At 40.8% G+C, this 12,414-nt stretch overlaps 1 protein-coding gene across 4 annotated transcripts in view; it reads left to right on the top strand.

The window, feature by feature from the left end:
• RGS12 (regulator of G protein signaling 12) overlaps positions 1-12,414 on the top strand; it is a 162,089-nt gene that overhangs the window by 55,793 nt on the left and 93,882 nt on the right. The window lies entirely within an intron of this gene.

The raw sequence follows: 12,414 nt of genomic DNA, 5'->3' as shown, positions 1-12,414 counted from the left end.
TTTTTTTGGAGTCAGAGTCTTGCTCTATCACCAGGCTGGAGTGCTGTGGTGTGATCTCAGCTCACTGCAACCTCTGCGTCCTGAGTTCAAGAGATTCTTGAGCCTCAGCCTCCCAAGTAGCTGGAACTAAAGGTGTGCACCACCACACCTAGCTAATTTTTAGTAGAGATGGGATTTCACCATGTTGGTCTCGAACTCCTGACCTTGTGATCTGCCTGCCTTGGCCTCCTAAAGTGCTGGGATTATAGGCTCGAGCCACTGTGCCCAGCCTCTGTATTTCGTTTGTAAAGAACAATGAATAGATTTTATTTTTTATAGCAGTTTTAGCTTTGCAGAAAGCCTGAGCAGAAAGTATGGAGAGTTCCCTTATGCCCCCCACCCACGTGTTAAAAATGCCCTGTGTCATTAGTTAGTATCGTTTTCTGCATTGGTGTGGATGTTTGCTGCAGTTCACAGGCTGGCGTGGGCGCGTGATGATTAGCTCATGTCCACAGCTCACATGCAGTTTCCTGCTCGTGCTGTCTTCTCTGTGGGTTTGGACAAACATCCTCTGCCATGTACCCCTGCCCTGGACATCCTCTGTGCCCCACCTGTTTATCCCTGCACCCTCCTCCCCTTGAACACTGACAACCACTGATCCTTTGACTGTTCCATTTTGCATGTTTTAAAATTTTATGCAGGTACAGCTGTATTCTATGTCTTCTTCTTATCAATGTCTTCTTCTGAACATGATGTCATGGTTTGAAGGTTTACTCCTGGAGTTTCAGCTCAGTCCTCTTACTTGCTGTATGGCATTCTGTTAGGAATCTCTGACGATTATTGATGCCTTCCGATGTCGATAGACACTGAGTGGAAGTGGGAGACAGTCTCCTGTTATGGCGTTCTTGTACATGTCTCCTTGAGCGCGTGTGGGACAGGTGAGAGTGTTCCTAGCCAGGAAGGGCCTGCGTGAGTGGTGTGGCCAGGCTCTGCCCACAGTGGCTGTTCCAACTCCTGCTCTTCCAGGCGAAGAGGTGACTTCAGGGATGGCAGGGGTCTGGGGATTGGAATGTTGGGGCTGCAAACAGGAATCTGCCCGTGGATGCCCTGTTTAGCCTTGGTCTCTCCAGGGAGCTTGAGGGCAGATTGGGGCTAGCATGCTGTATCTGGGCAGGCAGCAATCAGAATCGGTTGCAATGGGGCATGTGTGCTGCTGTTGAAGACACAGAAGGTGGGTGTGCCACCTGTGGCAGGGCCTAGCCTGAGGCTTAGGACCCCGGGACCATTTTTGGCTCACTCTGCCATACTGAGCTGACCCATCTGTGCACCAGTCTTGTTCCTTTTCCTCCTTTTCTGTAGATCATGAGGAATTCACCATTTGGCCCTAGGTGTGGGCGGACAGCTGTGCTGGCGCCCTGGTGAATGATATGTGGGTCTGGGCCATGTGGTCCGCACAACCTGCCCCTTCGCTGCTGGATGGAAACTTCTGTCTCAAGGTGGATTGCTGCTGGGCTTGCCCCATGCCAGGGTCAGTGCCACGCACTGGTGGACAGCTCTGGTGTCTAATCACTGGGTGTCCCCAGTGGATGCGCCGTTTTCACCAGGGCCTTGCTGCTTTCCACATGGTGTGTAGTTTTGCTGTCTTTGCCCCACACCTGAAACTTCTGGCTGTAAATCTCTTACTGGGGCCAAGGAGGATGGCCCAGGTGGCAGGCTGCCTGCCCTTTTCTACGTGGTCCCTGCTCGCTGCTGGCAGCCTTCCATTACTCCTGGGAGAGGGATCTGAGCAGCCTTCCCAAGTGAGGGGTGGTTTGCCTCTTGAGCCCATCGTCCTGAATAACACAGAGGAAGGCTCTCTGTAAGAAAATGTTGTTTATTAATATTTGGGAATAGGCATTGCAATGAGAATCTGCATGCTGTAGTAAACTATGCGTGTTCAGGGAGGTCAAGGAAGACAGAGGTTTTTAAATGAAAAATGAGGAGGATCAATGATTGTTTTCAGATAATTATCCTACAAGGATGGTACCAGTCCAGGGTAGGACAGGCAGTTGTGGGACCAATGTCCTCAGAGGACTTTTTCTGTGTGCAAGACTGGGATGGCCTGGGTGCAAGGTTGTGGTCTTTGCGATGTTTGGTGTTGGATTTGTTATCAGGTCTATGAGCATAAGAACCCTCCCTTCCTGGCCTTCTCTGTCTCTGTTTGTTAGGGTTTTTAGTACAAGTGACTCAATTTTCATTCTGGCAACTTTCACACTCCCCCCTTTTAATTAAGATCTTTTTCCAAAAGCTTAGCTGAGCGATCACCCTGTAGTTAGGCTTTGATTGCCCCTTGGTGCGGCGATGGAACTGTCCCAGTTTGATGTGGTCTGGTTCCACATCAGCAGGACGTGACTGGTGACGAGGAGTCAGTGTCAGCTCATTTAGCCACATTCGAGCAACCAGGGGTGTGTGGAGGGAGTGGCCCCAGGCGCAGGCGACCTGGAGTTCACTGTTACACACAGTTGTGTGTGTTCCATGGGTGTTGGCCACCATCTCAACGCACTCGGCCAACATGATTCTGACAGGAGTTGTACTGCTACAGAGACTAAAGCAAGAGATACAAAATTGAAAAAAGGGAAAATGCTGAGTAAAATTAATAATAATATAACAACCCAGTTTGCATAATGGTCTTGAGTCATGAACATAGGCTTAAAGCCAACCAGTTTAATAAATTAAATGGCCATGGGGAATTGCGTGAGACTCTTTATAATATGTGGCCTGTTTTCTTTTGGGGGTGTGTATCTTTTTTCCTTTTTATGGAGAATGGGGTTTCTCATGTTGCCCAGGCAGATCTTGAACTCCTGGACTCAAGCTGTCTTCCTGCCTCTGCTGGGGTTACAGGGATGAGCCACCGTGCCCAGACCCATCTTCTTATTTTTTGTATATTAGCCTTAAATTTTCCCAGAAGAATGTGTCCAGGTGTAGCATGTAGTATCAGCAACAGCACAGGCATTTCCTGCTTTAAGCAGTGGCTAATGTAGAGCAGTTTTATCATCTAGTGTCCCATGACTGAGTTGGATTAAAGCAGAGAGTGAGCGACAGTTGTGTTAGGGATGTTGCCGAAGTCACCCACTAGGTGGACTCAGGGATTTCTTAGGGTTCTGTCTAGTTCCCAGCAGAAGCTACTGATTGTGAAATTTCCATCACACCATTATTCTGCCAAGTCAAATAGGTAGGCATTAAGGAGAAAATGTCTCATTCTCATATGGAGTCTTGTTCCAGTGCCTTGGGAGAAGCTGCCCACAGCATGAAGCTGTCAGCTTCTGGTCCTGTCTTGTGGTCTTAGTGTCTCTGGTTGTGGCATCAGTGGTTTGGTGAACTCTGGGTGCGGCCCATACATCAGGAATGTGACTTGTTCCTTAAAATTCATTTAGTTTCAGCTTATAGGGCTTCAGAAATAGAGTAGTTCTCTTCTTTTAGTAATTGTGTGGGAGACAGTTGGATGGGAGGAAGCTGGAAGAATTGAGGAGGTCGTCTAGTCTATAGGTGGATAAGAGGAGCTTGGAAACAGTGCACAGGGCTCCCGTCTAGTAACAGGAGTATTGCAGCTTTTCTTCAGAAACATGGCATGTTCTCCCCACATTGATCACATGAGAAAAAATCACTCAGATTTTAACAACCTCCTGAGGCTGGGAAGCCAAACCAAGGCAGACTTTAGACTTTTTCTATAGTCTTGAGGTTTCTGGGCCTGATAGGAAGTGACAGTTTTACTCACCCACTGTAAGGCCGGGAACCCTTGAAGCAGGGTATTCTATGCACGTTCTCAAATATGAGATTCCAGACAAAGCGCTGGGAACAAAACCAATGTTTTCAGTTGTGTCCTGCTATCAAGAAGGAACAGATTTTTTTTGTAAATAACCACATTGCCATGAGAATACTCGTGAATAGTTTCCAAATTTTGGATGGATCAAGTAGGGAGAAAAAGCAAATGTTTTTACTTTTGTTTTCACAAAAGTATACTTTATCAAATTGCTGTAAGGTATAGATAGCTTAAGAAAGAAAATATCCTTAGATCTGGAAAATAAAACATTTAAGTAAAGAACTAACAATGTTTCAAATAAAAGTCATAAAACATCAGTTATTTAATCTCATGTAATTAATTTTTGTTCTGCTTGATCATAAGTAGTTTCACAAATTCATCAGTTTCTTTATTAGAGTTCTGAGAATTTTCATTTAGTCTGTTGATCTTAAAGTTATTAGAAACCTGTATTTAAGAGTACCTTTTAGAGTCTTTTCAATGAATCTGATTGCAAATGCTTTTAGAGAAACATTAAAACAATAACAATGGATAAGAAAAACAGAATAGCCATGGTTTAAATCTGGTGGAAGTTCATCATAATTAGTAATTGGCAAGGAAATGTGGCTATTTCTGTAGCATACAACATAATGAGTTATGACATATTAGGTTTTTATACAATTTTGGAACATTCCTATGAAAACATACCCATAAATGTAACTGAAAGAAGGCCTAGCATCACTGATCATTTTACAGTGCTGTTATACACTTTACCAAACAAGTCTGATCAGTTACTGTCTTTGTAAGATGAGTGATGCGTCCTTTGAGGCTGTCCAGGAGCTTGACTAGAAAATGTTAAAGCTAGTTATTAGTCAAAAAGATTTCATTTAGAATTTGTATTTTGGGGAAGCCCATCGAAGACGCCAAAAGATTTAAAACATCTGATCAAAACAGGAGCACAGGCCACTATTAAATAATAGGTTCATTTAACCAGAACGAGAAAGACTTCAGAAGCAATACAGGGAGTTCCATGAATATAAACCAAACATCTCACTCAAAGCTCAGTTTTCCTAAAAATTTTTAAAAAAATTTAATAAAGACAACACAGGAAGTTATCTTGATAAAACGTAAAATCTTTGTTTTGTACGCCAGTTACCAAAAAGGTAAAGAAAAACTTCCTGTGGTGTGATTGCTTCTCCTCATGGGAAGCCCATTTGGTTTGCCTAGAAGTGGAACCTGAAGAAAAGCACTTGAATTTAATGAGACATAGGAAGAGTGTGTCCCAGGTTATGAGCGTGCACCACATTATAGAGGAATGTAAATGGGGCAGTTAGTAACTTGAGCAGGGCAATTCATGACGGTAAGTCACGGCATGGGAAGTTTTCTGGTTCCATGGAACAATTCAGACACATCCAGAAAAGTCGAATATACAGAATCGAGTTATACAGGTGGAAAATAGTGCATCAGACCGTAATAACCAAGTTAAAACTGGAGAAAAAAGTTACGGGAGCTGGTGCTAACAAAGTTGAAGAAAGAGTCCTCTCCCCAGCCAGGCAAGCAGCTGCACTTCCCAAAGGGAGAGAGCTGAAGGCAGTGATATGCATCCTGGAAGTCACACCCAGCAAGGCTGCGCCAAAGCTGAGCTTCTCAGCTGTGAATCCGAGAAGCTTCGAGAGGAAAGACTCTACCTTCAGAAATGAAATTGCCGTTCTAAATGAAGACAGCATTTCTATCCTGAAACTAGGGAAATTAAAATGGAGACTGTAAAATAGAAAAAAACTGCAGTTTAGAAGCTTGTTTTATAAACACATTTCAGAATTAAAATTCAAAGCGTCCTGCAGTCAATAGCTCAAGAAAACCTTGCTGTTCTAACGGAAGTGATCACATTTTTTGTTTTGTATTAGTGTATTTTTAATATTAAAGCTTGGTCTTTAGAAAGACTTATAATTTTCTTCTAATAATAACCAACTTAATCATACAAAATTTCTTTCATGAATTCATCCTTCACAGACCTTTTATGACCAGTATAGACCTTCGATGACATCTTTAAGCCTTTCCGCTTTGTTCTGTGCTTCCTCTTTCTTAAAAAAACATGGGCATTTTAATTTAGGATAAAAATTTGCCACATAGGAGTCTTTCTCATACAAAGTTATTCTCTTCTCTCTCTCTTAAAAAAAATATATATATATATATGTATATATATATATGCATACATATATATGGACCATGATAGATCAGGATAGTCTCTTCTCTTTTTAACCTTCCTTACTAAAAATACGCATAAATACCTATAACTTTCATTATATCTCTCTCCTACTTAGTGGTTGCTTTCTCTTTTCTTTCTAAATCTATATTTTGAAACAACTTTTAAATAATCTCCAAACTAGACAAAAGTACTCTTTTTTCTCAATAAAGAACACATTTTTATTCCTCTCATAATTTTTCTCATCAGAAACATGTTACTTTTGGTATACTTTGTATGCTAAATATATACTATTTTTAACTCTTAGTAACCTTAAAACTTTGGAAGTAAGTTTTAAACTGCTTGTCACATGTCGGTATTTTATAGGTGAGAACCATTTTATAATTTTTGGAAACATGTTTTTCTATAATATAATTATTTTGTGTATTAACAGGCAAAGATATATGTAGTCTTTCTCTAAAATTTAATAAGCCAAGAACAAACTAACATTTGTGTTTAGCAATTTATGTTTTAGTACTTTATCTTATATGGAAATGACTTAGACATTTAATGAATATCTATCATTTAATTTAACATAACATAACTTGAAGATTTCAAATTACATGACAGTTTATTTATAAGCACTTTCCCATCTATGTTTACCTAATTTATTTATTTTTAATAATTATACCTAGGCTACTTATGAAAGCTGAGATATTAGAAAAAGCTAGTCTTCATTTCAAGTTATTTCCCTTTTAACCATTTGTATAGCCTATGAATATCAGGGTTTCACCTAAGAACCTTAAATATGTGAGTATTTTGCTGATAACACAGAAGACACAGCAGCTTTTATTAAACTAACGATGTTAGTCTTCATCAAAAAGTTATACCAATAGAGATCATAGTGTCTTTAGGCTGGATTTATACTTTAATAACCTTAAGACATCTAGCTGAGGGAAATATAATCCTGTCTAACCAGTAAAGCCAGACAAAATGTATGCTGACAGTTTTGAAGACATTTCTATTCTTATTTTATCAAAAAATTTTAAACCAACTTATTTATCAAAGATTTACTTAAGTCAGCTGAGTGCAGTGGCTCATCCCTGTAATCCCAGTATTTTGGGAGGCTGAGGCAAGAGGATTGCTTGAGCCCAGGAGTTTGAGACCAGCCTGGGCAACATGGCAAGATCTCATCTCTACAAAAAATAAAAAAAAATTAGGTATGATGGTGCACACTTGTAGTCCTAGCTGCTCAGGAGGCTGAGGTGGAAGGATCAGTTGAGCCCAGGAGGTTGAAGCTACAGTGAGCCATGTTTGTACTACTGTACCCCAGCCCGGGTGACAGGGAAAGAACCTATATCAAAAACAAAAACAAAAAAAACCAAAAAAGATTTATTTAAATCACATTAACTAAAAAGCATTTGGGTTAATTACTGTATATTTTCTATGAGTGCTTGTTTAAGCCAATCCAAATAGAATTCCTTAAGGGATTTCTGACTAACTATGGCAGATTTTACCATGTAGATGTAATGTACAATATATGTAACATATATAAAAGCATATACAGACACAAATAAAGATCTTATAGCTTTCATTTTAGAATTTTGGTCATGAAACAGCAAAACCTAGTAATACGAACTCACAGACTTATAAAAGACAATTGGATCAAATTATGTTTTTGACAAAATGGGACTTGTATCTGTGGCTAAGTTCTGTTTACCCTGATAAGTTATTAATGAAGGCTGTGGACCAAATTTTGGATAAAGCAATTTTCATAGCAGTTTGAATTTTAAGAAGCCTTTTAATCATTTTTTTCAGATTCAAATGAATTTAGGGTTGAATATTCAAAGGTTTACATTTTAGCTAGACCTGGCTAATTTGTATAAGAAAAACAAAATTTTTAAGTTGCTGTGAATTAGTAACAAATCTTTTTGCTTGTTTGCTTTTTCTGGCTCTTAAGTGTCAGACGAAAGAATTTTTATGCCAGACAGAGATACCGTATAGTATTGCTCTGAGCTTAAGATTTTAACCTGTTTGATTTGACAGCCTAGCTTTTATAAACATTTATAAAGTTTTTTTTTAGAATATCAATTTTTCAGTTAACTGTTTCACCACCCTAAGCAATTGTTAGACAAACCTAAATTTACATTTCCAAAAGGTGTCTGCATTGTTGGTTACCATAGATTTGGGAAAATTAATAAAGCCATTAGTTTGAAATCCCTTTAACCCTTAAAGCAAAATCTTAGTTTCCATAAGCACTGAGTTTATCTTAATGCTGGCAGAAAAGTCACCAGATTCAAAGTTGGCAGAAAAAAGAGATGGAGAGCAGACTCCCACGTTAACCCTGTAGCTAGTTGCAGTTTTTAGCAAGCTTAGACAGTTAGAATAATGGCTGTCCAGTGCTGCGTTTTTTCCTGATGCAGTTTGCCCTTCAGTGCACAAGAACGGACCACAGTATAGCTGGCCAGGGTCCCAGAAGGCCTGGTGTGCTTCAATGTTTAAGAATCCTATTTCATTTCTTATTACTCTCTCAAGAGCAAAGAAAATCCTATAGTTCCTGTCAGGGAGTTTGGACTAGTGCTTTATATGGTGCTGACTGCCCTTGTTAATTGGCCATCCCATACCCATTATTTAGAATCTTTATTTTTTGCTCTTAGATGATGGCCAGAAACAAGCAAGGGAAAAAAGAGCCAAATCATGTACAGATGTGCATAAACAAATCAAAATGAAACAAAAAATAAGTGTGTTCACAGAAATTTTAAGCCAGGCATGCAGTCCAAACAAAACATTAAACCAGGTGTGCAGAACCAGACAGAATATAAATCCTGTAGTAACCAGAAGGGCATTGTCCTTATACCAGAAGGGGCTTGCCAGAAGAGACAAAAAGTCTTATCCCAGACAGATGCAAGGTCCTTTATTAAGGCCGCCTTGTAGCCAACTCAGATCCCAAATAAAGTAAAAAGAGCTTCTAACCAAAAAATGTGAGGCTTGGTTTGAGAGAAGACTTTTCAGGGTAGAAGAAGTGAGCCATGGAAGCAGAGAGCTCAAAGGGCTCAACTGAGTACCACATACCAGTTCCAAGAATTGATGATCCCTTCCATAGGTGATCCTTCTTCACCCACTTCTGACAACAGTTATGCCGTCCTAAATAACAAATAGGGAGGGAGACTCTCCAAAAGGAAATGATATTTATTCAGGAATAGGCATTGCAATGGGAATACATGTGATGGTACACTATGTGCATATTCAGGGAAGTAATGGAAGATAAAGGTTTTTAAAGGAATAATGAGTATGATTACATAATTGTTTTGAGGTATAAGGATCAATAACAGGGTGGCACGATTTTGAGGTTGGACAGGCAGCGGCTAGGCAGATGTCCTCATAGAAGTAATTTGTGAGTGTATGTGAGGTAGTTTGGCTTGTACAAACTTGTAGTTTTCCAGTCTTTTGTGATAATTCTTGTTATCAGGCATTTGTGCATAAGAAGCCTCCTTTGTAACCTTTCCTAGCTCTATTTATCAGGGTTTTTAACATAGTAACTCCGTTTTGAATCTGACAACTTTGGCAAACCCAAAGAGGCCTACCAGACATTGGCCTTTTTCTGAGAGGCACGAGTTGTGAGTTAAAATAACCTGTTTCTTTCTTTGGAAGGGATGTTTGACTCCATAGATGTTGCCGATGGGGCAGGCCGCTGAGTCTGTAGGTTCTGCCTCGCACCCTCAGGAGTGCGTGCGCCGTACTGAGGCCTTCAGCGGTACTTGCCACTTCTTGCTCACTTGCTCCAGTTAGCCTGATGTGAAAGGCATAATGAACCTACTCTGATGTTTTGAGTTGATCCAGATCATACAGGTCCTTTCAGAGTACCTTGCTCGAGGGCGGAAGGGTTAACGTAGGCTTGGGGCAAGACTATAAACATACACTGTTGCCTAGCCTATATGAAAGTGGACTGAGTTTCATTCTTCTGATAGGAATGGAAAAGAAGGCATTCCTCTATCAGTGCACACTGCATCCTGGGGGATGCTACTGTCGTCTAGCAAAGGTACCACACCTGGCACAGCAGCTGTGATTAGCGCTCCTTCTTAGTTAAGTTTGTAGTAGCTCACTGCCATCACCGTCATCCATCTGAACTTTGTAGGACCAGACTGTTAATGAATTAAATTGGGTATGACAGGCCCCAGCACTTTCACATTTTTTGAAGTCTTTGAGGATTGTACTAATCTGGGCTGTTTCTTCCCTGGTGTGGCATTATTTTTCACTAACCGTCTTGGTTTGCGTTGGGGGAAGGAGACTGTGTCATGGGCTTCTCTTTGACTTTTCCGACTTATTAGCTCTCACCGAGTGAGTGAAAGAACCAATGTGCAGGTTCTGCTGGTCGTTTCTCTTATACATTTGGGAACTAGGGAAATGACCGTGCATGGGTCTGTGGATCTGTTGTGAGCTAGACTGGGGCCAGGACTCCATTCATATCCTGGCTTCCATACACCCCTCTTTACAGGGAGAACATGTAGTGCTTTGCGTCCCCAGATAGTAGTGTCGATTCACACCCTAAGTTCAACAAAACCGGAGAGATCTGAGCGTTCCCCTTTCCCTAACACACGATTTCCCAAGTAAGTGGCCAACGGCCCTCCGGAGAAAGACTGGGGAGATGACGATTGATAACACTTGCCTTGGTGTTACAAGGACCTACCTAATTACGTTCTGGCTTTCCTTTAATCAGTGGCTTCCAGGTTTGAGAAATGGCACACATTTTTCAAATTCGTCAAAGGATCATGACTTTATTGGGGTTGCTGCCCTTGGCCTTGATTCTTTAAAATTGTGTAAGTTAAGCAATACCCTTGTTGGCTGCCTGGCCAGCCTGCCCCAGGAACACCTTGTTTTTCTCCTGCAACGTGAGAAGCCAGGTGGAGCTGAGAATTTCACTTATCGGAGCTCTGCCCTGCTCACTCTTACAGGTCCTGAGTGGGGCTCTGCCATGCCTGCCCTCTGGCTGCAGGGGATTAGGGCTCTATTAGATTCTGCCAAGGACACCTGCCTTTCATATTTTGCCTTTAGTTGGTGCCTAATCATACTGGTTGTGTTTTTGACTCTCTCACAAATGGCCTTTCCTGTGATGCCACACTCAGGAGGTGCATTCTTTCTAAGCCCTTGGAACATTACAAAAGCTGAGGAGCCTGGACATTAAATGTGCTGGGCCATAAAGCAAGTCTCAGAGATATTCAAGCCTGTCCTGCAGAAACTGTTTCCTGGCACAGTGCAGGTACACTGTAAACCAACAGCAAACGGTGTTTGCTAAGTAAGCAGTACCTTGCGAAATAATCCAGAGTTCACAGAAGTAATCACAATGGAAACTAGAAAGCATTTGAAACAAACAAAGATGGGAATACTGCTTATCCAAACTTGTGGGATATAGCTGAAACTGTGTGTAAAGGAAAGTTCACAGCTTTCAATGCATGTATTAGAGATGAAGGAAAATAGAAAGTCATCTCAAGAAGTTAGACAAAAAGTTGCACAACAGAATTACAGGGAGTCAAAGCTAGGCAATAATAAAAGGTAAAAACATCAATTAATGAAACAGAAAACCAACAAACTAACAAAGAATAAAGATTATTTCCCAGCTAATTTTATGAGGCTACCTTAACCTTGGTATCAAAAATCTGACAAAGGCATAAGAAAGGGTGATCGCAGGCCATGTTCGATGGTAAACATAGGTGTGAGACACACAAACAAAACACTTGCAAGGTGATACCAACAACTTATAAAAAGGGTAACATATACATTTGTTCCAAGACACAGTATTTTTTAACATTTGAAAGTCAATTTAACTTACCACATTAACAGAATAAAGTAAAAAAATCATATACTATTTCAACAGGAGCAGGAAAAGCATTTGGTAAAATTCAGTATCTATTTATGGTAAAACAAAGGTAAAAGAAGAATTAAAGGAAACTTCCTTAATATGATAAGGATATCAAAAAACTCTATGGTATTGTAATTAATTATGGCATCATAATTAAGCTTTCCCTTTGAGATCGGGAACAAGAGAACGACGTCTGCTGTCACCATCTTAAGTTAAATTGTTACCAGAAGTCCTGGTTAGTGTACTGAGAAAGAAAAAACAAGACAAGTTTATAAAGCTTGCAGAGAAGATGTGAAAATGTTACTGTTCTCAGATGATGTGATTGTCACAGAAAATCCAAAAGTTGAGCAGTGACTCAGCTGTAATCCCAGCACTTTGGGAGGCTGAATCGGGCCGATCACTTGAGTTCGGAGTTTGAGACCAGCCTGGGCAGCGTAGCTAAAATCCATCTCTACAAAAAATACAAAAGTTAGCTGGGTGTGCTGGTGTGCGCCTGTAGCCCCAGCTGCTTGTGGGGCTGAGGTGGGAGGATTGCCTGAGTCTGGGAGGTCGAGGATGTAGTAAGCTGTGTTCATGCCACTCCACTCTAGCCTGGGGGACAAAGTGAGATCCTGTCTCAAA

Source organism: Cebus imitator, unplaced genomic scaffold, assembly GCF_001604975.1.
Source record: "Cebus imitator isolate Cc_AM_T3 unplaced genomic scaffold, Cebus_imitator-1.0 Scaffold522, whole genome shotgun sequence".
Taxonomy (NCBI): domain Eukaryota; kingdom Metazoa; phylum Chordata; class Mammalia; order Primates; family Cebidae; genus Cebus; species Cebus imitator.
This window is presented reverse-complemented; position numbering and strand designations above follow the sequence as displayed.